Source organism: Falco biarmicus, chromosome Z (genome assembly GCF_023638135.1).
Source record: "Falco biarmicus isolate bFalBia1 chromosome Z, bFalBia1.pri, whole genome shotgun sequence".
NCBI classification, from domain to species: Eukaryota; Metazoa; Chordata; class Aves; order Falconiformes; family Falconidae; genus Falco; species Falco biarmicus.
Genome location: NC_079311.1, coordinates 64,865,249 through 64,891,619, shown reverse-complemented (window position 1 = coordinate 64,891,619; position 26,371 = coordinate 64,865,249). Strand labels below are relative to the sequence as shown.

At 39.7% G+C, this 26,371-nt stretch overlaps 1 protein-coding gene across 4 annotated transcripts in view; it reads right to left on the bottom strand.

Moving 5' to 3' along the window:
• Nucleotides 1–26,371, bottom strand: part of PDE4D (phosphodiesterase 4D) — a 624,748-nt gene that overhangs the window by 134,870 nt on the left and 463,507 nt on the right. The window lies entirely within an intron of this gene.

Below are 26,371 nucleotides of genomic sequence, written 5' to 3'. Positions count from 1 at the left end.
TTTATCCCTTATGCCCCAGGATAGGAGCCCACCTCTGGAGGAGGCAGCCTGTAGCTACTGGAGAAAAGAGAGGTTCAGATGGTTCCTTCAAATGCCAAATCTGAATTTGTTACTTGTATTGCTCAGGATGAAAAAAAGCAGTGGGCAAGCTCAGCTGGTGGGATCCACCATGGATATGGAGGATTGCAGAGAAAGGCCAGTGTGTCTGTCTCTGGAATTGCTCAGTATAAAAACCCAGCACAGGGGAAAACTCATTCTCTGTCAGATGGGATGTGACAGGCAATGTAGTGTGCTCTTAGACCCTGTGTGCATTAATTACTGTGTATTCCAGAGATATGTGTGTCTCTGATCAAAGCAGGGCAGTTTAAAGTTTTGTTCATAGATGTGATGATTTATTCTGAATTAGCTACAGGTTATTTTAGTAGGACAGACCATTTCAGTTACTGTGGAAATTATGCCCATTGTGACACAGTTCTTTAAAAACCACACAGAGACTCCTGAAATACTATGTCATTATAAAGCATTTTGTGTGAGGTGGATGTTGATTGTATTATGTTAATTTTACAGCTCTCGGTCAGAGACGGCAGAGAAAGAAATAAATGGAGACAGAGACAAAAACCTCTTCCTCTGGAACAGACATTATCTGCTAATAAGAACCGAATTTTCATTGATGCATTTTAGGTAGTTAAATTCTGGTTTACTTTATACAGTAAATATATTCACTGAATTCACTGAATTCAGCTGTAAATCTGTCCAAAGATTTGCTAATACACCAAATAATTACCATAATTTCTTTGTGAAATACTGATTTTAGACACGCTTTACATTCATTAACTAGACTGGACGCGCACTTTAGTTATGCCTTTATGACTTCTCTTGAACCTTATTATTCCTTATTAATAAATTAAGCATTAAATTGAGTGAACAGCTGACTTGGGTGTCCCTTTTTTTCCAGACATGGTTATTTCCAGTGTTTAGTAAGGATGAAACTTTAGAAATTTTCTTTATCAGAAAGAAACAAATTGTCACTAATCAGTCCCTGCCATAGGCTCTCACTAGACTTTAGATGTTAAGTTGGTTAACCTAGAGCATCAAACCCCTCCCTGTAAAAAAAAATTAGTGCTTTTATATATTTGAATAGCAGGCCAAAATTTTATTTCTTATGTTAATTCTCTGCTTAGGACCTTTCAAAATGTTTCCTTTCTGACAGTGTCTACCCAGTGATGATGCAGGAGAAACCACATCTGGTTTTCTCCTTTTACTTTCCTTTCTGTCTCTTTTCCCATGCCTAGTAAAAACTAAAGACCTCAGGAAAATGAGGGGGGGAAAAGAAAAATATTTATACTGACATTTTAGAAGGTCTATTGTCTCAGTTCCCTACATTTGAAGATAAACATCATTTATGTGTTACCTGATATTTTTATTTTCTCTGTAGTGAAGTTAATAAAAACTTCTGCTTTCCATTGCTTAAAAATATTTTCAGCAAACTGTAAGCAAATGATATTAAAAGGAACATATGATCTAAATCTGAATTTTCTTGTACCACTGGAGAATTCAAGCCAACTACCTACTTGTGGCTTTGGGTGTCCAGTTAAGCGATTCAGCAAGCAAGCAAGCCCTATGATTAACTCCATTTTTAGAAGTGGTGTGGACAGATTTTCCAGTATCAAAACTGCAAGCAAAAGAAGAAAAGGTGACATTTCATGAAATTTGCTTCTAGCAGCAGAACTTGGCTTTTGCTTTTGGCATACACGTTTTTGGACATATTTGGAGTGTAACAAGGCTTAATACTAATATTAAAAGCCCAGATAACAGGCCAACAGAACATGTGCAGGATAAAAAATATTCTGAAGCAAAAAGGTTTGTAAGAATTAGTCTACCCAAACATGTTAGCAAATGAATTCCAACTATCTGTTTTACTTCTGCCTCATGATTTTCTAGCAAGTGTCTTAGGAAACGTAGCTGATCTCTCAAAACAAACTGTTTCATGGTTTGTTTTGAAGTTTCCAAGCAAGGAGTTTCCTGTGACAACTATTCCATATCTTTAGGCCTTTTGCTTTGAACAGGCTCCTCACACCAAGTTCAAGGTGCACTCTTTCATAATGTCACTTCATTATTCTTAATTATACCTCAGTGGTCTATGCATTTGGCATGCTAGCCTTTGTTGCACCTATTAAATCAATTTGCTTGTTGGGCTCAGCCATACTGGGATTCTTTTTGTAATTCCTTTTATTATTTCCTCAGACTTGGCTCTTGCAAGTGAACATCTTCTGATTAATGTGATGTTCTGATAAGAACACCAGATTCCAGATCCTGTTACATGGATTTGATGTTTTATTGTTTCTTTGGATTGAAATAGTTGTATTACTGCAGTATAATAAAAATGCAAAAAACCAAAACAAAACCACAAGAGAAACAAAATGCAAAATAACTTCCAAGAAATGTGGTAATATGTTCAGATTTATCCTAGGCTTAAATCACCTTCTATGGTGGTTCTGGTCTAACAATCCTACTGGGGCTTGTATCCCCATTTTTAGATAACAAAAAAAGGTCACTGAGACAGTTTTCCACAAGGCTTCTGGTAAAATCTGTGGCGGGTTGAGGTCTGAATGAGAAAACCCTTAGAAAATATTGAAGAATCTGAACTATTTTGGGTAACTGGAGGTGAAGAAGGCTGAAAACCAGAACCACTTAATCCAGGCATGAGAAGGAGTACGCAGCAAATCCAGGGGTGCTCCTGAGCAGCCTGCCAGCCAGCTGGCCCCAGCCACCCACCAGCTCCTACTGCTGCGGGTGCCTGGCAGCATCACCGCATTTCTAGGAGTGCAGTCTCAGCTGGACTGATGGTTCTCCACTTTATTATTGTCATTATTTAATTATGGTGTATCTGTCACCATTCACTTAAATCATTCCATAATGTTGTCTGCACTTATTTTCTGTAAGGTACCTTTTCTCTGGGCCCTAAGTACTAAAGTACCTTCAAACCCTTTAAAAAAAGTCACTTCACCTCATTTCTTCAAGAAATTCTAAAACAGCACTGGTTTTCTTTCCATGTTGAGTTTTGATCCAATGATCCTTACTCCTTTTTCTGCAATACTACTTTTTGAGTGCTATTTGGGCACTGGGATACAAAACCAACTTGCACTGACTCTGACTATATAGCACGTATTTACTGTAATTTGCAGTCCTATTAATTCTCTTTTATTTTAAATTTATTTGAATCAAAACATTTAAAAATATTTAATTATAAATTTATACAAATATGCAAACCATCCATCAGGCATACTGACTAATCCTAATTAAAATGTAGTTCCCCTAAGATATTAGTGGAACACCTTTCTTTCAGGAAAAAACTAAAACATAAAAATAAATGTAAGATCATGATTCAGAAACAGTTTGCTGCCAGAGAAAGAAAATTCATACACTGAAAGAGCTCAGCCTCCTCTTTCTGGGAATTCAGTTGGATGCTATTATCAGAAGTGGCCAAATTGTTTATATATTCTTTCTGAAGTAGTGGTGGGATAAAGCAAGTACGTAGGAAAAAAGGTAGCTCCTCAGACCCATACTATGTAAATCAGTACACTACAGTAGTGATGAGAGTGCATGGAATACGGAAAGTACACGTGAATGTTCCCCAGGGCTAACACTAGTACGCATTGGGAAGCTTCCTGGAAAACACATCCTTCTGAAGAATCATCATATATGGCCACAATGACAACAGACCCCTGGCACAGTCACAGAAGATATGGTTACATGTACCCTGTGCTTAGCGGCAGAGATCTTTGGCAAACAGTGCCCCAGCCAGCAGCTGACAGGAAAAAGCAGTCATGGTTACTCCTGGCTACACTTCCATCTCCCAGAGAATGCAGTTCAGAAGGAGGTCCAGAGCCAGAAGATGCAATGATAATGACAAGAGGAGGTCGCATGCCTCAGCATCACCCAGCTCATAATTCTTAAGTCTTTTGCACAACTGAGCTTAAGCCAATCTTACTTCAAAAGTGTGTCTTCCAGAAAACGGGTAAGAGCTGTGGACAAAAATGTCCATAAAGAAGGTGGTCTATAGCCCAGACTGTAAGAACCCTGCACACAGAAGGTAAGATGGCTTGTTTCACCAGCACAATGTGCACACATAGATATCTACAGGAAATCAAGGCCAGCTTCACAGGACAGTGGGCAGGAGGCAGCTGGGTAAGGAACTGCAGTTATCTCTTTAGACAAAGAAAGTGTCTCCCAGTGTTGCTCCAGATTCCCTACGCCAATGAAAGCTCCATGAAAAGAAGACAATTATATTTGAAAAGCAACATTTTATTTTTTTTTCTTACACTGTTGTAACATTCCTCTAATTGCAATAAAGAATTGCTGGCAATTAATCATATACGAATTCTACTCCCACGAGAATTCATGTTGGTACATGTTAGCAGCAATTATCATTTAAATCATAGCAAGTACTGTTTAAAGCTTAAAAGCTCGAAGTATTAAGAGCTTCAGAGCTCTACAAGTTTTGTACTTTGTTTTTTCAAAATTGTTTCATTGAAATTCTTTCCATTTCAGTTCTTTCTATTTCAATTCTTTACATTCTGGGTGTTCGGATATTTTTTTTTTAATTTGTATTTTTGTACTGTATTAATTTGTATTGCATTTTTTGTATTTATATATTTATATATATTATAAAAATACAGAATTTTCTAAATTTTTAGTTGCTTCCACTTCCCTGGACTTCTACTACATGCATCAAGGTCCACTTCATGATCTGGGTTCTGGAAATCCTTGCTACAGCTTTGCCACAATCAAGCAACAGCCTTTAAAGGGAAACAAAAAGGTCAGGAGCTTGCCTTGGAAGGGTGCCGAGACTGGAATATCTTGAGTGTATGCACTCATACTGTATTTTTATACCGATTGTAGACCCTGAGCACATTCACTGAGTACCTGGTATGTCAAGAAAGATAATTCTCATTGCTAGTCCAAAACAAATTTTAACCTACACTAATGGATCATTTGGACCATATTCTTCTTGGTTTTTTAAAATATTATTTTAATGGTATATTATATTATTATAAAGCCTAATAACATTACCTAAGAGGGTTGCCTGACCATCCACATTATAAAATTGTGTTTTTCTTTTACCATTACATTACTAAATTCTGTCCAGTTGTGCTGAAATTTCCCGGGTTTTGTTGTTGGGTTTTTTTTTAGGGAAAATGGGTAAATTGTTAATAAGAAAGTAGAAGAGATGTGTATTTTTTCATATTAAAAAAAAAACAAGACATGGAAGCTGTTTTGTGAAGTGAAATTTAGCCAAATACATGCAAAATACTTTTTTTTTTGCTGATTCTGTGAACATCTCCATAAATTTCAAAGAGTTATAAGCTTCAGCCAGCCTTAAAGTCAGTCAGCTCATGTATCTACATTATTGAAAAAATACTAAGTGATAACTGTGTTATTTTTTACAAAATTCCCACCTTACTCAGGGTCTAAGAGGACTCCGAGGAACACACCCCTGCCAGTGGGATACTTATTCACTACAGGAGGTGGGTACTGATTCAAGCAAAGGACTACAGAAAGGTAAAAGTGCTTTTATCACCAAGAACTGGAAATATTTGTCCAGGCTGCAGACCACCTGGTACTGAATTAGTCACACCAAGTTTATCATATGTCACTAATTATGTGACTAACTAATTAGTTTTCTCATTCTTGAGGTATCCACTCTGAAGGGCTGCTGCTTGATCTATGTGGGCATCACCACTTACAAATACAGATTAATTCAGAACATCTGAGCAGCCACTAAGTGGCTCAAAGATCCATCAGATCCACTCTTCTGACTCTAGTAGTAGTGGCCAAAAGCGAATGCCAACGGAAGAGGGTAAGAAGCAACAAGAAGAAGTGATACTTCCCCAGTATATCCTAGCACTTCAACATTCTCTCACCCACCCTTTCAGGAAAACTATGAATATATGAGTCATTCTTTGATAAGCAGATCAAAAACCTGAAGTCCTAGGTACCTCATTTTGGATATTCAATTTAGGGAATACTTTCATTTTAATGCCTGTATTTTAATTCATCTTGGGTTAAGAAGGATAATAATACTTCCCCACATCATTACATGGGTGATATGAAAATTAATTTAATCATGTATGAAAAGTAGTGAGGTAGCATAGTGATGAACATCATAGAAAAGGCAATGAAAGCACTGTAACTGCTTTTCCAACAGGTCTGAACAGCAGGTTCTCAATGAAGCACGTGGCCATATAATGAAGAGCAAGAAAACAATAGAAAACCAAAAAAAGTGCATTCATTCTGTGCACTCAGCGAAATAAAAGCAGTATGGAATCATATAGGTAAAGTCTGTATCAAATTATTTATCCACAGGACTAAACCAGGGTTCCTAATCCAATTGTAATGTTGGTGTCTCCTTCTTTTGTGCTTGACTTTTCATCATAATAACATGGATATGATTATTGTATATACTGTTGTGCACATGCTGGAGAATCACAGCATCACTGAATGGTCAGAGTTGGAAGGGACCTCTGGAGATCACCTAGTCCAACCACCTGCTAAAGCAGGTTCACCTGCAGCAGGTTGCATGGAGTCACATCCAGGTAGGTTTTGAATGTCTCCAGAGAAGGAGACTCCACAGCCTCTCTGGGCAGCCTGTTCCAGTGCTCGGCCACCCTCAAGGTAAAGAAGTTCAGCCTCATATTCCGGTGGAACTTCCTCTATTGCGGTTTGTGCCCATTGCCTCTTGTCCTGTCACTGGGGACCACTGAAAAGAGCCTGGCCCCAGCCTCTTGACACTCGCCCTTAAGATATTTGTAGACATTGATAAGATCCTCTGTCAATCTTTCCTAGGCTAAGCAGGCCCAGGTCCCTCAGCCTTTCCTCAGAAGGAGATGCTCCAGCCCCCTCACCATCTCTGTAGCCCTCACTGGACCCTCTCCAGTAGTTCCCTGTCCCTCTTGAACTGGGGGAGCCCAGAACTGGAACACAGCACTCCAGATGCAGCCTCACCAGGGCAGAGCAGAGGGGGAGGATCACCTCCCTCGACCTGCTGGCCACGTTCCCCTAATGCCCCCCAGGATCCCACTGGCCGCCTTGGCCACAGGGCACACTGCTGGCTCATGGGCACCTTGCTGTGCTCCAGCACTCCCAGGCCCTTCTCCGCAGAGCTGCCTTCCAGCAGGTCAGCCCCAGCCTGTGCTGGTGCGTGGGGTTGTTCCTCCCCAGGTGCAGGACCCTACACTTGCCTCTGCTGAACTTCATCAGGTTCCTCCCCACCCAACTCTCCAGCCTGTCCAGGTCTCGCTGAATGGCAGTGCAGCCTGCTGGGGTATCAGCCCCTGCTCCCAGCTCTGTATCATCAGCAAACCTGCTGAGGGGACACTCGGTCCCTTCATCCAGGTCACTGATGAGTAACTTGACCAGGACTGGACCCAGTACTGACCCCTGGGGAACACCATGAGCCACAGGCCTCCAGCCAGACTCTGCACCGCTGATGACAACCCTCTGAGCTCTGCCATTCAGCCAATTCTCCATCCACCTCACTGTCCACCCATCCAACCCACACACTGCCTGTGCTTACCTATGAGTATGTTATGGGAGACAGTGCCAAAAGCCTTACTGAGGTCAAAGCAGACAACACGCATTGCTCTCCCCTCATCTAGCCAGCCAGTCAATCCATCATAGAAGGCTATCAGGTTGGTCAGGTGTGATTTCCCCTTGGTGAATTCCTGTTAACTACCCCTGATAACCTTCTTTTCCTCTACTTGCTTTGAGATGACCTCCAGGTTGAGCTGTTCCATCACCTTTCCAGGGATGGAGGTGAGGCTGGCCAGCCTGTAGGTTCCTGGGTCCTCCTTCTTGCCCTTCTGGAAGACTGGAGTGACACTGGCTTTCCTCCAGTGCTCAGGCACCTCTCCTGTCCTCCATGACCTTTCAAGGATGATGGAGAGTGGCTTGACAGTAACATCTGCCAGCTCCCTCAGCACTCAGCAGTGCACTCCATTAGGGCTCGTGGATTTCTGGGTGTCGAGTTTGCCTAAATGATCTCTAACCTGATAACTCAAGAGAGGGCCTAATCTCTCTAAACTCTCGCATTTGCTGTTGTTTTTCTCCAGTTTTCTTTTTCAACCTACTGTGGCACTATCAACAGCCATTACTGGTAGACCATCAGAAATATCAAACTTCAAATGCAGTGTTGCAGATTTGCTTTCTAATGGTTAGTATAGAGATGACCAAGTGCATGTTGCATTTTGGTTTTAATGCCTGAGGTTTTAACCTCATTTTCTGCAGACTTCAGGATCATTGGAACATTTCATTCATAGTCTCACTATGATTAACTGTTGTAATATAAAAAAAACCTCACTAAAATATCTTGTGCTCCTGTATTCTCTACTTAGTTTCCGTTAGTCACTGTAAGATCCCTATAGTGCACATGACTCTCAGACTCTGAAAGCAAAAGCTATAAAGCTAGAAATATAGTGCTTTATCTTAACAAAGTAAGAACATATTATGAACTGTAAAATTACTATATATATTATGAAAATCTCATTTGATAAAATACCTAAATGAGCAGAAGTCTATGAGTTCTCAAGGCTTATTCACAAACCAGCTAGAAACAAGGGAAAACAAAACACTAGCTGCTACAGTCTTCAAATGCCACACACACAGAGCTAAGCTAAGCATGTCTCACCAAACAAGTGTCTTCCTCTGTGGAGGAATGTGGTAACAGAAATATCAGTTTACACTCTCTACTTGTAACAAGACATTTTTTCCAGTATTAAACAAACTTGGAAGCAGGTTTGATGTAGTGGTTTAAAACAGGAAAAAAAAAATATAAATGTGAATATTCCGACAAGCCAAAGCTGTTAACAATTGCTGTGTATTGCAAACCAAAATCAAACATTCTCCTCACACAGCAATACCAATGTGTTCTACTAAAATTTACAACTCAGCCTGCCCCATAAAAAAATACATCTCTATAGGACCATCAATACATTCACGAACAGCTCAAGATTTTCTCATCAATTACAGAATTATCTGTAAGCAGAAGCAAATTCCAGAGAACTAACTTTGTGCTCCAGTTCATATTAAGGATTTGGGAAGGGAGCAGACTACTTACTGCTGTGCTTATCCATCAGCCATCCTCTCTGGTGGAACTGCTCCTCTGCTGCCATTCTCCATCAGGCAAAATGTGCTGCCTTTCCCCATCCTTTCTGCAAGTCGCCCCCCCACCCCCAACACCAAAGGATTACATGCTTAAACTGCCAAAAACATTGCAAAATTCAGTCAAATTATAACAACTGAATTACAGAGTTTCTTAGGATAAAATGATTAAAATGCTGTCTACTTACAAATAGGGAAAAAAAACCCCAATATAAATTAAACACGTAAGGCCGTCTTTTGAATTAAGTAATTTCATGTTTTCAGGAAAAAAATGTATAGTATACAGAATCATAGAAACATTTGGGTTGGAAAAGACCTTTAAGATCACCAAGTCCAACCATTAACTTAGGATTGTCAAGTCCATCACTAAACCATGTTGCTAAGCACCACATCTTTGCATTTTTTAAATATCTCCAGGGATGGTGATTCCACCACCTCCCTGGGCAGCCTGTTCCAATGCTTGACAACCCTTTCAGGGAAGTAATTTTTCCTAATACCGAACCTAAACCTCCCCTGGCACAACTGGAGGCCGTTTCCTCTTGTCCTGTCACTTGTTATTGGGGAGAAGAGACCGACACCCACCTGCCTACAGCCTCTTTCCAGGCAGCTGTAGAGAGCAGTAAGGTCTCCCCTGAGCCTCCTTGTCTCCAGCCTAAATAACCCCAGTTCTCTCAGCGGCTCACCACAAGGCTTCTTCTGTAGACCAAGGCAGCCAGCCTCGTTGCCTTCTCCGGACACACTCCAGCACCTCAGTGTCCCTCTTGCAGTGAGGGGCCCAAAACTGAACCCAGTATTTGAGGTGCGGCCTCACCAGTGCCCAGTACAGGAGGGCGATCACTTCCCTTGTTCTGCTGATACAGTTTCTGATACAGGCCAGGATGCTGTTGGCCTTCTTGGCCACCTGGGCACACTGCTGGCTCATGCTCAGCCGGCCATCAGCCAGCAGCTCAGGTCCTACTCGCCGCCGCCCCCCCCCCCCCCCCCCCCCCCCCCAATTTGGTGTTGTCTGCAAACTTACAACTTACTGAGGGTGCACTCAATCCCCTTTGTTCAAAAAAGCTGTTTGACTACTTGATTCCAAAAGTCTATTTTCTTGATACCTATGTCATTACTAAGATTGGGACAGGACATGCCATAATTGCTGGCGCCAAGGAGGTGATTATATCACTCTGAAAACATTACAAAATGTGCAATAGAAGAGACCAAGAAGGAGAAATGCCAGCACCTTGCACCAGTCCCTGCAGCTGAAAAAACGTCACTCTAACATTGTTGCTTTTGGAACAAGCTTTGTCTCCCACTGTTTTCCCCTGACATCTGGTTATTCCATCCTGTGAAGTGTTCCCAGGAGAATCAACAATTTTGCCAGCTAAAAAGTACTTTTCAAGCACTTATTTTCAGGAAAATTCAACCTGTATGTCCAAAGTTCTGCTGAGCTGATCAAACACATGGCCATGTAGTCATGTGCCCTCCCCAGCTGGCACCGTTGTAGATGCACCATCCATCACCACGCCTAACCTATGATTCTGGAGAAGAACTCACCATCAAAGACTGGCTTTCAAGGGGAAAACTTAAGCTGATGCGGGGCCCCGCAGGCAGCAAAGGGAGGGACACTGCTGTTTATACATATAAGCTATCAGGAAATCCTTTGTTTCATTCTTTTCTTTTGCAGGAATGAAGTAGGATAATAGCATACAAAAACCTGTTCTTTCACTGCATGAGTCATCCTGAATGAATCACTTTATCCCCTTCTGTGCTTCCATTTCCCTGTCTACAGAATGGGTACTTTACAGTGCCAATGGGTCTGGGCATTAAAAAAAATATTTCGTAAGAGCTAAAATTAGTACTATTAGGAATAGTATTAAAAGCATTAGAAATACTTGAAACACTGCTTTTTAAGAACCTACCAAAAGTGGATTTGGGTGTAAAAAAGAGAAATTTACAAATTTTACTGTTTTTCCTCATGGGAAATGTGAAGGAAGAGCAAGAATAAAAGGAAAGACTTGCTTATTTATTTGTTTTGGTATATTTATTTTTCAAGACTTTCTCATAATTAAAAAAGGAGTGGAAGAAGACATTAGACCTGGCATTTCTGTAACATTTTGAAGCAAATGGAGGGAATAATGGCAATAACCACCACCACCACCCAAATCCCAAAATACAAACAAACAAGAGAGGTGATAAAACACCAGAGGAAAAATAAACTTCATCAAAAGTTTATTATAAGAAAATTTATGAAAAAATCAAGAAATTTCAGAAAAAATAAAGTATTTTTCACTTCAGATAAGAAGTTGGTTAGATCTTTTTTCTCTTTAAATGTGGCTTTTATTTTCTGTTGACATTATTTTGCACCTCTACAAGACACAGATAATCATTATGAATTCTCTTTCCAGGCAGAATGAGATTCATTTTTTTCCACACAACATAAAAAAAGGACTACAGGATTTATTTTTTTAAAAAAAAAAGGTTAAGAGTTATTATTGCAGCAGATGAAACATTACTGAGGTCTAAAGGAGAAAAACCTGACAGTGGCCAAATACGTGCTTGGCACACCCTACTACACAGCCCTGCCAGAACAGCACGTGCATGACCGTGTCCTCCTGGGAATCTGGTAGCTGGGCCTTAAGAAAGCCTCCACAGTATATATTTTCCTCTAATATTCTTTTTTTTAACCCCTCCAGCCATGGCTTGCTGCCAACAGATGAGAACCTGCCCATCCATGAGCAAGACATGCTATTAAAAAGGATAGCAAATTAAGCAGGTATGTATACTATTTTCTTCATTGAAATTTTTCTTTGAGTGTTAAAAATTAAGGCAATAAAGATAGAAACTTGTTTATATCTGACCTCTCTAATGTGTGAATGTAAGTAGCATTGAATGAAATACTAGTACAGTTTTTGCTAATAAACTTGTATCAACATATGAGCACAACTTAGAAACAGCATAAATTTGCAGAATATTCATGGGTTTGTATAATTTTAGAGATTTCTACAAGGATGCTTGAGACATGAAGCATTGGATTAAAACAAAACAAAATCCTCAAGGAGTATTTAAAGCAGAGAAGTAAGGAGGGGAAATCTTTGCTTATACTTCAAATATTAAAAGTTTTTACCATTCCCTGACACCTGAGAAAGTGAAACAGCCAATAATGGGAATATCTGTCTATATTTAATCTTCATGAACTATTATGTTACAAGGTAATGTCTGTGATTGTCTCTATGTTCCATCCTTTACAGAAAGCTGGATTTAATTTATTTTCCAAGCAGCTGCAACAGAGTATTACACAAGAGCTGACTCTGCAAAGTTAAATTTCAGGGAATGGGGCCTTTTCTTTTGCTTCAATGAATACAACGTCTGAGGCTAATTTAACATCAAAAGAACTGAGAGGTAACTCTGACACACCAGATGCTGGTTCTAAAACACAACAGATAGAATGGCAATGTCGAAGAGGTTCAGAAGGCCCCTCTCAAAATCATTGTTCACCAGAATTGCTATGATAAAATCTCTAACTTGATAGAGAATATTCACACACTTAGAGAAGAAGAGCAGCAGGCAAAGGTGGAATGGAATGGACAAGTGTGTGGAGAAGGGGGAAGAACTACAACAAATATCCTTAACCTGCAAACTCATCCTTTTTAGCACATAAATATCTCTAGAAAACAATATTATATTTTCCAATAATTTTCATGAAAGACTGGAGAAAAAGGATGTCCTCGTGAGCAAAAGTACATTCCAAGAGCTGCTAGCTCTCAGATCTTCTCCTCTAGTTAAAACAACGACCGTGGATTTTTAATTTATTTTATTATTATTGTATTTCAGCAGACTCTTCCAAGGAGTTCTGAAAGTAACTGGAAAGTAACTGGAAAGTAACTTTTTCTTCAGGTTGTCATTCTGGATTTCTAATTGCCAATGAACATTTAAATTAAAACACAATCTTGTTTTGAAGTAAAAGCCCAAATATTACCATGATCAGTATCTGAAACAGAAAAATTGGAGAAGGCAGAGAGAGAAGCTGGTGTATCTTAATGATGAAAAAGTTACAGTGGTTTTCTTATACAGGACTTCTATTTCTAGTACCAGTAACCAGTAAGAAAATAACTACTGGTTAGGAAATCAATCAATTTTAGGTGATTAAGCAAAATATTCTGAAGAGCTACTAAAACTGGAAAATGTATGCTTCCTACCCATCTACAGTCATGTAATGACACTGAGAGCATAAAAACAAAGGTATATTTTACTACTGAAATAAATGATTGTGAGAAAGTTGCAAATGCACAATATCAGTTACAAAGTCATAAGGTCATCTTACTGACACAGGAGGGATGTATTTCTGCGGTGGAAAAGCTGTTTGAACAAGATGAAAAGCTGTGATGGCTTTACAAAATGTAATTTCCTAGTTATTCATTTCCAGTCTTTTCCAAGAATGGAAATTCCAAGAAGAAAAATATTTTTTTTTCACAGCTGTGAACACCCTGCTTGCCAAAAATGCAAATGTAATCACTATCTGTGAATCAAAGACAAATAATGGCACTGCTGATAAATATGAGGAAGGACTTCACAGAAGTGTAGACCTCTAGTGCTGAAAGTCAGATTCATCTGGAAGGGTTATCTGTGCATATGCATAACAGCAAGCACATCAGTTATAAACTGGCTGGTACCAAGAGGAATGTACTCGTAAGACAGCAAATCCTTTTAATAGGTGATTGTGGCATTTGAATTGCCACAAATGCTAAGACTTTATGAAGGCTGCCACCACCACTAGGGGTTCAAAAATGGTTCCTAACATTTTTCCAGCTCAAATCTCTGGCCTTTAAAGGATGGAAAACATATGTCAGCAATTAAGTCACTAATCATAGTGTTACTAAGCCCAAAAACAGTGCCTGTGCCAATATCAACTGAGTCACTGTATATGTTTTCTCAGATGTCCTGGACCCTACATGGCATTCATCCTAAATGGTCATTTAAGTCATACTGAAACCTAGGGAAGCATGGGTCTTTCCTTAATAGTATGGAATTCAGAGCAGGGGGCACTGAGGTGACTATCATGGGACAAGAGGGACATTAAAACAAAGACCAAACCAGAGACTGGTTTGGCCAGTGCTTCCAAGAGGATAAGTCAAAAAATAAACTTCTGCAGGCTGGGCTGGAAAGGGCACGGCTTCAGTATCTGTAAGCCAGCCAGCATAATTTTCAGGCTCATGAAATGAAGGGCATGCGAACAGTTTGCTTAAGAACTGACACAATAGGTTGAACTTCTTAACAGTTATTATGCAGTTGTAGCACCTACCACTGATCATCAGCAAGTTTTGAACCAGGGGTCGCATTGGCTTTGATCCCTTGTGTTCTTTTACCATGCCTTCCAAAATATTCATTTAGAAGATCCCTTGAATGTTGTCATTTCTTTCCCCTCTGTGTCTATTAGTTGTTGATTCTTGTCAGATTTCCTCTCTATCTGGGTAGAAATGAAATATTAATATCACAGGGATTCCCTGTGGTAACAGGTAACAGTGCTAACAGCCTGGTAAACAGCTTTCTTCTCCTTGGGTTCTAAATAATTGATTTCTTTTTCAGTTATCAGTATGTTTTGAGATGCTAGAAACTTATGTCAGACAAAAGTATCAAATCAGGACTTAAACATAATAAAAGGGGAAGAAGATGACAATCCAGTCAGCTCTTTGGCCACTGTCAGAGCTAGTAGAATAGCTACAGAAATGGGCACTGAACAATGAGCAGTAATACTGAAACTTCAGGGTTTTGAGATACCCGAGGTGCAGATTTTAATGTACCATGAGCTGCTGAGGAGGGAAATACTAAATTTCAAATTTTAGAAGTCTGTGTGCTAAAGCACCAGAAAAGAACTGAATATTATGGAAGGTGATGTAAAAGTGGCTCTATGGTACTGAATACTTTGTGGACTAAACAGCCAAAAATGCCCATTATGCAAGACATAAACCAAAGAGCAGCCAGAGTAACTTAAGCAGAATGTTTTTTTCCTTGTTGCAGAAAAGGCACATGTCTACTATCTCACTGTATGATTCATATAGAGGTTTATACTGTAGAATAAAGACAGAAAAGAAGTCAGGGTAACATTAACTGTTTTCAGGTCTAGAGGGAAACAAATCACAGTAGCTCCTGACACACACACAATTCCTCATTTCAGCCCTCTGTAGAAAGAACACAATCAGGTCTGGTCTGACTTTTTCAGAATCTCTGAAAAAATAAATTGTGAAACAGTGGGCATTAAAGGGTAAATAAATCAAAAGAAATTTAGAGAGAAAAGGAACAAGAGCCAGAATATGAGCCAGGAAGGAAAAGCTATCCAAACCCAATTGTCTGCTGCTGTAAATATGCATTTGCTTAATTTAAGATATAGAGTTTCTTCCATTTAAATGAACAGAAGATTTGTTCCCAAGTAAACAAGATGCCAGAAATGGCCTGAGCAGTCTATTTGAAATAGCAGGTTCCACTGCATGAATTGTTTGACATCTAGGTGGTTGAATGATTGGCAAGAGATAACAGGGATAGTAGGAAATTAAATTATTATAGAATTACAGGATATTTCAACTACAGAGTTCAGTACTGGTTTAAGACTAAAGCAATGTAAAATTGAAGGATGCATGAAGAAAACCTGAAACTCATTTGGAAGCATTAAAGACATCTTCCTAAGTGTCCCTTTCAGCCTAGCTGCCCAGCTACAAAAGGCTTTCAAGCTGTACATTACAAAAGCATGCTCAAGTGGAGCAGTCCTTTGTACATTTTTAATGGCTTTCACAACACTGAACACACTTAGAAGAAAACTTGTGTGACAATGGAAGTGTGTGGAAAAGGGGACTTGGTTCTCCAGCATCAGCAAGGAATCCCTTCAGGGCCTTAGTTCCACTTCCAGTCCTCCAAAAGAACGTATGGTGTTTTTTTGCTCTCTCCATTACTGACCTTCTTAGGGCAACTGCGTGTTTCTTTTCAGCAGCCAAAAAAGTATGCAAGAACAGCAACAACGGACTAATATGGCCTCTACTGCTGAAAAACGTCTGCTGATGAGTATAACCAGAACATTTACCAGCAGATGTACTGATGTTACTGTTGTTCTTTTGAGACTTGACATTTTCATTTGTTCTAAAATTTCATTTGTCATAAGTGAACATGTTCCATTTTACCATTATTGAGTCTGTCAGCGCTAGCTTAACTAGTGGTTTTACACTCTTGGTGCAAGTGCAGGCCCACTAACATTTAAATGTTCATCTTTACTTCATCATACTGCTTTCTACAAAACGGGGCTTTACCTGTGGATACATTTTTTATGCTGTTTCAGACATAACAGACTAAATAAAGTGAAAAACTGCACACAGGAATCGGACAAGATCTAGCATTTGTGAAATGGCATTACAGTCTATCGGGTGTTCTTCCTCTGTATTTCCTTTTTCCTCTGTACATTGCAATCCCAGCAGATAAAGGTATTATCATACCATCGTTATGCAAAGCACAAAAAGTAAATATACACATGAATCAATAATAAGAAGTAAATACACAAACCACAAAGATGGTTTTTGTTTTCTAAAAAGTTGCCAGCATCACTTGGCAAAACTTGAAAAAATGTTTGTTTATAAATCATGCGGTGAAGATTTACAGCACAGATTCACACAGATGTCTGAACGTGGAGGCCAGGCTCCCCAGCAGTCCCTAGGGAGAGAGCTCAGAGGAAAGCTGGGAGCACCTGCCTGTGCTAGGATGATCCTCCTGGTTTCCTGAACGGCCCTCTAGATCTGCGCCATTTCCTCTATCAAGTAAACAAGTATGGGTGATGGGATTGTCTTTAAAATGGTGAGATTTTAAACACAAGTAACAGATCTTTTTAATTCTTGAAACTTTGAATTCAAATTTACAAACTTTTCTGTCTTCATTAAATATTCCATTTTTAAAATATGAGCTGAAAATTTCGCATTACTATAAGACTTGGGTTTACATAAAAAAATTACTAGAACTATGCCAATTGGAAAATAATTGAAGCAGCTACATTTTTACGAATGAAAAACCTTGACTAGAACAAAAGATAGGATGGGGAAAAAAACAGTATTTACACATACAATTTAAATCAGACACACTTTTGGATGGCATGAGATGACAGCAGTAAGCCTACAAACTCTTAAGATAAAGGCGGTCACTTCTGTAAGCGTGATGTGCTTCATTTGATCATATACACCACAAAGAGTACAGGCTTTATCACACTGTGCCTTCTCATATTAAATTTGAACAAACATATCTTGTGAGGGCTAAATCAAATTTTTAGCACACTGGACAAACTTGGAAAATGCAGAGGTACAAAACAGGAAACTGCAAGTTATAACATACACTACATGTGGTATGTAGGTATACACACATCCACAAAACGACACTTGTCCAAGTTTACAGGCATTACACATCTGAAGTGCAAAAAACCTAAAAGGATTAAGCTGTACAGAATGTAAACTGGATTTGTGATACAGCAATAAGGGTGTCAGTGCAGGAGAGGAACGATGAAAGTTGCGATAACACAATTATGCGATTCCTCAGTTTAAAGCATATGAATACCTATTTTATATCTGGAAGTTTTGAAGGCAAAAACTGAAACCAAGTGGGTTTTTTTTTTTCATGCATTTAAGTTAACATTACGAAAAGAACTGTTTTGTTGCAGTCTTGCAAAGGCAAATTTTAATGACTTTCAAATGAGGAAGGCTATTTCAAATTCAGTTGGAAAGGAAGATTTAAATGCAAATGAGGACAGAAGAAACGCAAAAGAAAAAACGTGGGAAGTAAAAGTAAACTAGTTACAGATTTGGGCCCTAGGTAATAAGGGGAATGTATAGAGGTATGGCAAGAGGAAAATAGACGCTGGCTAATTCAAGGAAACATCACATGTCAAATGACAGCACAGCTCACAAGCTTCAAATCACTAAATATGGAAATTTCTGAGACAATGAAGATGATTGTGAATATAAAGCTCTAAAAAGGATGATGATCTTATGTAACTGATCTCGTGTAGAGGATGTTTCAGGGCAGCAGCAATCAAGAAGCTTTTGTAGTTACTGGCCTTTTTTTCTCTCTATATATACCTCCTGGAAAGAATTTCCTAAAAGTGCTTGCTGGAATCTGCCCTGATGTTCATGTGGGTGCATGCTGGCCGCAGCTATGAGATGTAGTATGACACCACGTGGGATTAGTCACCGGGGTTCAGAAAGCAGTGTAGCCATATCAGTGTGGTAGAGGGCTAACTGGCCTTGGTACAGCATCATCACAGCACCTCCCAGGACAGCGCAGCTGTCACCAACGTGCAAGGTTTTGTAATGTGTTGTTTTGTACTGTACATACGTAGCAACTATGTCCTTTCTCTGAAACATGTTATGAGTACATGTTACAAAGCTATTTGTTCGGAGGGTCTTATACAATTACACACGTGAAAGCTTTCATAATGTTGATAACTGAACAACATAATTTCACAAAACCTGGAACTTTTCACAGAAAAAATATTGTTATCATTAAAATAAATTTAAGGATAAATTTCAGATTTTTCAAAACTTTTATTCATCAAAATAAACCCCTTTTTTTCTAGTCTGACATGACTTTTTATTCAAATGCTTTATTTGAATAATAATTCTAAATTATTAAATTGAAATAAAGCATAATGAAACTTCTGAAATGGAATTTTTCAGCTGATCTGTGGTGAATTTATTTTGAGATCTCTGACAAATAGGAAGACAGTTATACTTCTGAAGCAATCTGCTTCAATTTTTTAATGCTTAACAGTTTCACAGAAGGGGAAAAGTCTGTTAAATAATTACAGGGAAAAGTTTATTTGACTTAGTGTTTGAGGATTTGCATGTATTACAGTTAAATAGCACCATTAGATGCTGTTACAAAACTAGCAAATGAAGAAAGAAATTTATATTATGAGTTTATGAGTTACTCTCTGTGCTTCTTGAATCCTTGAAACTGAAGTCACATGGCAAAATCAGTTTCTACCACTTAACTTCGAAAGCTGTGCACTGTTCTGTTTTTTTACACACAGCAGGTTAGAAAATGTTTCATAATTTTTGATGAAAGAAAAAAAAAAAAAAGGTTGTATCATATCATACTATAGCCATACCATGCACCTATTTAAGTCACACATGCACATATCTTCACAGTATCACCAAGGTTAACAAAGGAGTGCAGAAATCAAATCTACTTATGTATTTTGTAATGTGACTCAAGAAACATGCTCTAGTGCATGTTAGTTTGAAGTAAAACCCACCAGAGATGAAATCTGATAGGAATGATAGTAGTGAGGTTGAGTCATTTGTGCTGCTATTAGAATGATGCCATCACTGCTCAGTGACTTCATAGACGTGAACTGACCACACTTTGAGCACAAGTTTTTTTCAGTAGAGTTGGTTTATTCTTGCTGCTGTGTCCAAAAGATTGTATTCTGTACTGGACTTCCCTTGGTTTATAGGAATACTCTCCTTAATATTATACAATAATGCTACAACTACTAAATATTAAAGTATGTATTCAGCATAATGTACATTAGTTGGTTAAATGTGCACACTGCATGTGCCCATATACAAGTTAGATTCCATGTATACGTGTTATTTATATTCAGTGGAGCTTTTGTTGATAAAACCATTGACATCAAGATCTTATCTTCACCTGAGGCAGACATCTAAAATACATGATGTTAAGTCATATCCTGAAAGCAAGTTATTTCTCTTCACTGAGAGCATACGGTTACCAGTCCAGGTATGGCAGGCATCTGTCTTTAGGTGATGTGAATCCTGTCTGCTATGCCTTACACTGTAATTGTGTTTCTCAGGAAACTGTGTTAGTTTCTCTCATCTTGGAAAAAATGCAACCGACTGGTTCAGCCATGGTGTAATGCAAGGGAATAAAAGGGAGAGGACTTCTATCAAGGCATCTCAGCGGTGATCCAGAATTAGGCTACCTCCTATCCTCAGATGAACCAGCTGTAAATGGGATTTTGGTCATTCAGGCTGAGCTGTCAAGGGAGCTCCCCATGACGCTTGCTGCTGTGTCCCTTGTTATACTAGGGATAGACACTGCAGTGCCTTGTCTGCACTGGCCTCGTGGTCCAGTTACATTTCAACAGACCTTTGTCCACAACCTGAAAATGTACGATGTGCACAGGGAGAAAGTGTGAGAACAAACTGTGCTGTAAAGACAATATAATATCTTCAGCAACATTGAGGGTGGATTGTTTGTACGCAAAAGTGAGGGGCAGAGAACTATATGTGCTTGCATCTGGTAGGGAAAGAGTATTACGTATGTTTGTCTGGATGTAGCTTGAAAGAGAATGTCTCTTGAGGAAGTGCCCTTTCTTTGCTGAAGTCAAACTGCCATTTGTTCTGTTTGGCATGGTTAGCAATATTTTTGTTTGTTTAAAAAAACATTTATTATTGCCAGACAGTAGTTCTTATCACATTCATGTTAAAGTAATTGTGTTTTATGTTGGCAAGTCCAATACTTTTTCTCTAAAAAAACAATGCAGAGATGCAGAGATGAGACCATCCCAAAAGACTGGCAAGAAAAAACAGTAAAAAAATCTCTAAAATCACTGACTCAAATAGAAATGGCAGTCAAAAAAGCTACCAGCATAATGGGCATCATCAACAAAGGTACTGAGAGAAAAAGCAGGCATCATTTTACCACTGTGTAAAAACCTTTGTGTGTTCACGCCTGGAGTAATGCATACCATCTGATCTCTATATTTCAAGAACACAGTGGTGTTCGAGGAAATATGGCAAACAGCAGCTCAAACGATCAAGGGATTGGGCAGCAGCCTTTTTAGAAAAATCTAAGAATGCTACAGCTCTTCAGTTTCTACAGGAAAAGATTGAGGAGGTTATGACTGAGCTTTACAAAATCATGAATGTGATGGATAAAGTAAATGCAGAATCTTTTGCCAAATGCCGCAATGGCATAACTAAGAGACACTTGTTGAGACCAGTAGGACACCACTTTACAGCACAGTAAAGTGCTTTCCTACATAGTCAGAAAGGCTGTCAGAAGGCTGTGGGGCAAGACAATATCAGCAAATTCAAGGAAGAGATTAGACAAATCCATGGGCAACAGGCCCTTACATGGACTCTAAAGGGAACAGGCAAGGGTGAATCCCATAATATCACTAATACAACACTAGCAGATGCTGGGCACTATGATGGGAATGGATTGCAGAAATTGGACAGGCTTTCAGGTTTTCCTGCTGCCAGAGGTGAAGGCAGAATACTAGGCTTAGGTAGACCATTGGTTAGGCCCAGCAGGACATGTCTTATGCTGTTAGAAAACAGAATACTCGATCACCTCAAAGTCCACTCCTAATTTACTAGAAAAAACAGCATTTGTTCCCATTTCATTTTGTAAAAATAACACAGTTTAACATACCATAACCTGGAAAATAGTGCAGTGCTGACCATTCAGGCTTCCTCATTAGTGCTGACACCAGCAGAATAAATAAAAGCACATATACCACCTTGAGTTTTTATGGCTGTCATGATTTGAGGACCATTCTGCTTATGAAAGCCTTTTTTGCTAAATGAAGTCACTAATCCCATGGAAGTCAGACTTCATGCAGGAAAGGTGATCTCTAGCTTGCAGGCTTTGTTCAGCGTTCAGAAATCCCCCAGTTCTGCGTATGGTTATCGGTACTTCTGCTTCCCTGTAAGTCTGGACACTGTGCAGCTTGCATTGAACTTTCCCAGTCGACTGTATTCAACATCTTCAACTAATAAAAGCTTAATTGAAAATTATGTGAGGTTCCAACCCTTTTTTGTTCAAGAGTAGTTTCATAAGCTATGGCAGCAGGGGACAGGTAATATCGCCAACAACGACAATGGGCACTTGCCTCTCACAAACAATCATAATACTGAAAGGAAAAAAAGATTCATCCAGTACAGGAATAAAAAACCTTAACTCTTCAACAGCCAAGTGGTATGAATGCTGTTAATATTATTCACAGTTACATACTGTTTTCTGTCCTGTAGACAAAGATTCCTTCAAGGAATACCCTGGTTTTGCTCTCGATCTCCCCATCACTGGGTTTCCCAGTCTGAAAGTCAGCAGTTCCTTCAAATACAGGTCTGATGCCAATAACCTAAAGGTATATGACTTATTGAGTAGCACTTACTATATGCATTCATCATCTTTATACTGGCAATAAGCTTGCTTGCACCAAGTGATTAACCAAGGAACTGAACTGATTTGTGATGGCCAGTCTCTGGGCAGTGTGATGGAGCCACAGCTTCCTCCTGCCAGAGAAAGGTAGCAAAAGACAGGATCATGCTTATGGCAGAGTTTTACTTTATGGTACCTGCAAGTCAGGAAGCCAGTGTAGCTACCACAGGCCAGCACAGCTGGATCTCATCTCACTCTTCTGTCCTAGTTGTTCTACCCCAGAAACAACACTATCCACTGATGTCAGGCCACAAGCATTTTCTTGTCTCCATCCAATAAAACTTTTATTTAGCACCCCTATTGTGATCTACATATTAAAGGCTACAGTCATGAAAAGTTCATTCAATAGATCAGTTTTGTTCCACTTATCTTTAAATATGTAATAGACTGCGAAAGTCATACTTGACAACATCCTTCAGCAATTTCCAATCTATGAACTTCATGATATCACAGACAAGCAGTATCACCCACTTCTGGAGTTAAGGAAGAACAGATCCATTGTTCTACAGTATACCACAGACTGAATCATCGAAGGCCTCTGCTCTCCGGGGCACCAGGGAGGAATGGATGTGCCCTTTGCAACTCAGCCAGCCCTAAGTTCCAAAAAACAGTACAGCCTGAATTGGCGTATGTTACAAAAAAATAAATACATACAGAGGAAAGCCAACCCACAAAGTAAACAGATAGCTATGAACTCTGGAAACACCACACAGAAAGGACTGTGGCAAAAAACGGACAATACTCCTGAGGCTTATTCTTTAGGCTAATTACCTGTACTGTCAAAAAAAAAAAAAAAAAACCCAAACAAAAAAAAGGTTGCTCTAAAATCTGATCAGCTGCTGCTTTTCCAGCCAGTAAGCTGTTGTCCAACAACCCCAGCTGCTTGCTGGATTTGCCATCAGTTCTTCACTTAAAACTTGCAAAATTTTAATTAAGTTCCTCCAAAATAGTATTTTTTATAAGTTCAAACTCTTCCTTCATTACAAAAGAAAGAAAACCAACTGAAATATGACATTTTCTGTGGAAGACTGCTGCTCTACCGCTCAGTGGCAAATAGTCAAGAAGTGGAGTCACAGTCTCATTTAAATGCATGCTCTCCTATTTCAGCCAAGGTTTTACCTTACAGTGAGTTTCCTTACTACCTTGTTATTTCTTCTTAGGAGTAACAAGACAAATCAACTGTCTTCACTGAAAAGTCTGTACCATTATTTATCCTTTCTAGACTATTCCCCAGAAATACTGTGATTCACCACACTTTGAGCACGTCCTGAAGGTAGGAATGAGTAGGAATGAGTGGCAGAGTTGAGCAGCATCAATGTAAGAGGTAATAAGCTTTAAATACATCACCACCTCGTTTTACATGAATACCAACCACCTGCTTTTACTTCAGTCACTGTAATGTCAGGAAACATTTTCCAAGGTGCATCAGAGAGAAGAGGTTTGCCTGCAGACCCTACCGTCATGCTAAGCAGCAGCCAGCCTAAACCAAGCTGACTTTGCCACGGGAAGAAGCATCAGCACAGCCTGGGCTCACCCTGCATGTCCTCTCAAAAGCCAGCTGGTGCACCTCTGCATACTACCAGCTGGTGATACCCTTCAGATGCATTGCACTACTGATGCTGTAAAAAATATCATGCTTTTACCCCATGTCCTGAAGTTATTGCATCTTTTGGACACAGGGTGAAGGTGGTTTCAGGGAACTGAGAGAGGAGGTTTCTCTGCCTTGTCTCCAAGTCTCTTCCACCCGCTCACTGGTCTCCACTGTTGGGAGCCTGGTTTCTGTTCTTCATGGGAATTTTATTCACGTGGGGAACAGCAGTGCAAAACCATCCTGGAGCCATTTCTCTTAAACCCCTGCAAGAGGGATATCCACATTTCTCTACAACATTGTCATTCAAGTCCCCATGCTCTCAGGTCCCACACACACCCCTGCAGCTGTTAACGTCACATTCTCCCATACTCTCCTTCTCCCCAGTCACTCCAGCTCCTCCAATACGTGGCAGGATTGCTACATGCTGTAGCTTTCCCTCTCCCCTGGCTGATCACCTGTCTGTGCTCCTGACTCCATGATGTTACATGTCCCTATGCATTTTGGTGCTGTCTAATCCTGTGGTGAGATTGCTGTGTGGCTATCCTGCCCCACAGAACTGCAGAGAGAAGTGCTGGCCCACGGGGACAAGCCCACAGACTCCTGAGCGCAGCGATTCGGAGCACCAAACAAAGCCCCGCAGGGATTTGGCCACCAGTCCCGCAGAGGTGCCCCATGAAGGTTGCTGGGGTTGGGAGGTGTGGGTAGGGCAGGCTGGCCTGAGCTGCCACCCCCCGGGAGGTGGCCAGGAGCAGAGCTTGGCTGGGGCGGCCAGCAGCTCCCTCCCCTTCTCTCCTCCCTCTGCACTCCCGTTTCCCTCAGGTCTCTGGCTGGGGCAGGACTTGCCTGGCTTCACTCCACGCCACCAGAGAACAGCGTGTACCTTGTCTAGTCAGCCTCCAAGGATCACCCCGAGAGCCACCTCTGAGCTCAGGTAGTGTTTCCAAATGGCAGGGGAGCAGTGGACTCCCAGTTCACAATTAGCAGATCAGGTATTCTCACCTACCAGATCAATGTTATAACTAAAAGCATCAGCAACAAAAGGGAGGGAGGCAGGCAGGTGTTTCAGGCAGAGTATCTGGTGGTGAAGTCAGCCTGCACATATTTGCTACGAGGGTTTTTTTCTTTGAAATTATTTATTTTTTCCTGCAAGCGTCAATGGAAGCAGTTAAAAAAGAAATAATGGAAGGGCAGAAGAGTTAATCAGAAAGATACTGATTTATTTGCACAGTTGTATGTGATAATTAAGGTCTTTGTGTTTTAGCTCACTGCCTTGGAGACACCCAGCAGACGCTTCAGCAATATATAATTCATCAACATGGTATTAATTTATTACATTTTAATAAAGTTATTTCAGCAAATTTCTTTCTTAGTTTCTGAAAATAACTGGGACTACTGTTCAGCCTGAACAGTGTAGTTATTTCTTCTACTACAAGATGGTTTTAGTAATGGAGAACTGTTGTATGTGATAATTAAGGTCTTTGTGTTTTAGCTCACTGCCTTGGAGACACCCAGCAGACGCTTCAGCAATATATAATTCATCAACATGGTATTAATTTATTACATTTTAATAAAGTTATTTCAGCAAATTTCTTTCTTAGTTTCTGAAAATAACTGGGACTACTGTTCAGCCTGAACAGTGTAGTTATTTCTTCTACTACAAGATGGTTTTAGTAATGGAGAACTGGAAAAAAATTACTAACTGCTTTAATGGTAGCACTGACATAGCTTTAACTCAGAACCAAGAGTATTTGTAACATAGGCTACTGTTCAATTAATTTGATGTATTTACTCACAAATAAATGTATTTCGTTACTAATCTTTCCCACAGTAATAATGAGCCATTTATTTCTAAACAAAGGCTGTATTTTAAAATACATAACTTTATACCAGTTAAATATAGCCATGAACAATTAGTCTATTATGTGTTTATTAAAATGATGGTGGTTTTATTAAAGACACAGAGAGAGGGAAAAAATGTGGGAGATATTAAAAGAGAAGATGGGATTTATTTGGCGTACCTATTAAAAACCTGTCGGTGCCTATTAAGCTATGTAAAGCATAAAGTTCTCACAAGAAAAAAATAATTAATCAGAAGACCAAACTTTGCTGATTGCTAACTGAAAAAATCTGCAAGAAAATCATACACACAGATCCCTATTACAGGCTGCTTCTACACTTAACTGAGCCTCTGAGAGGAGGAGAAACACATGAAGCGTAACACAGCACAGTCTCACACATACTACTATAAAGCCTGTCTCTTCCCAGGACACTTACATCTATCAGCCAGTCTATTTATGCAGCAAAACTACATGTTACTATCCCAAAATAGCTCACACAAACTAAAGCTTCATTTTACCCTCCAGCCTCCAGAACTGCAAGCTTTATATTATAGCTTTGTTCCTGAAATTGATCTACTGAAGATTT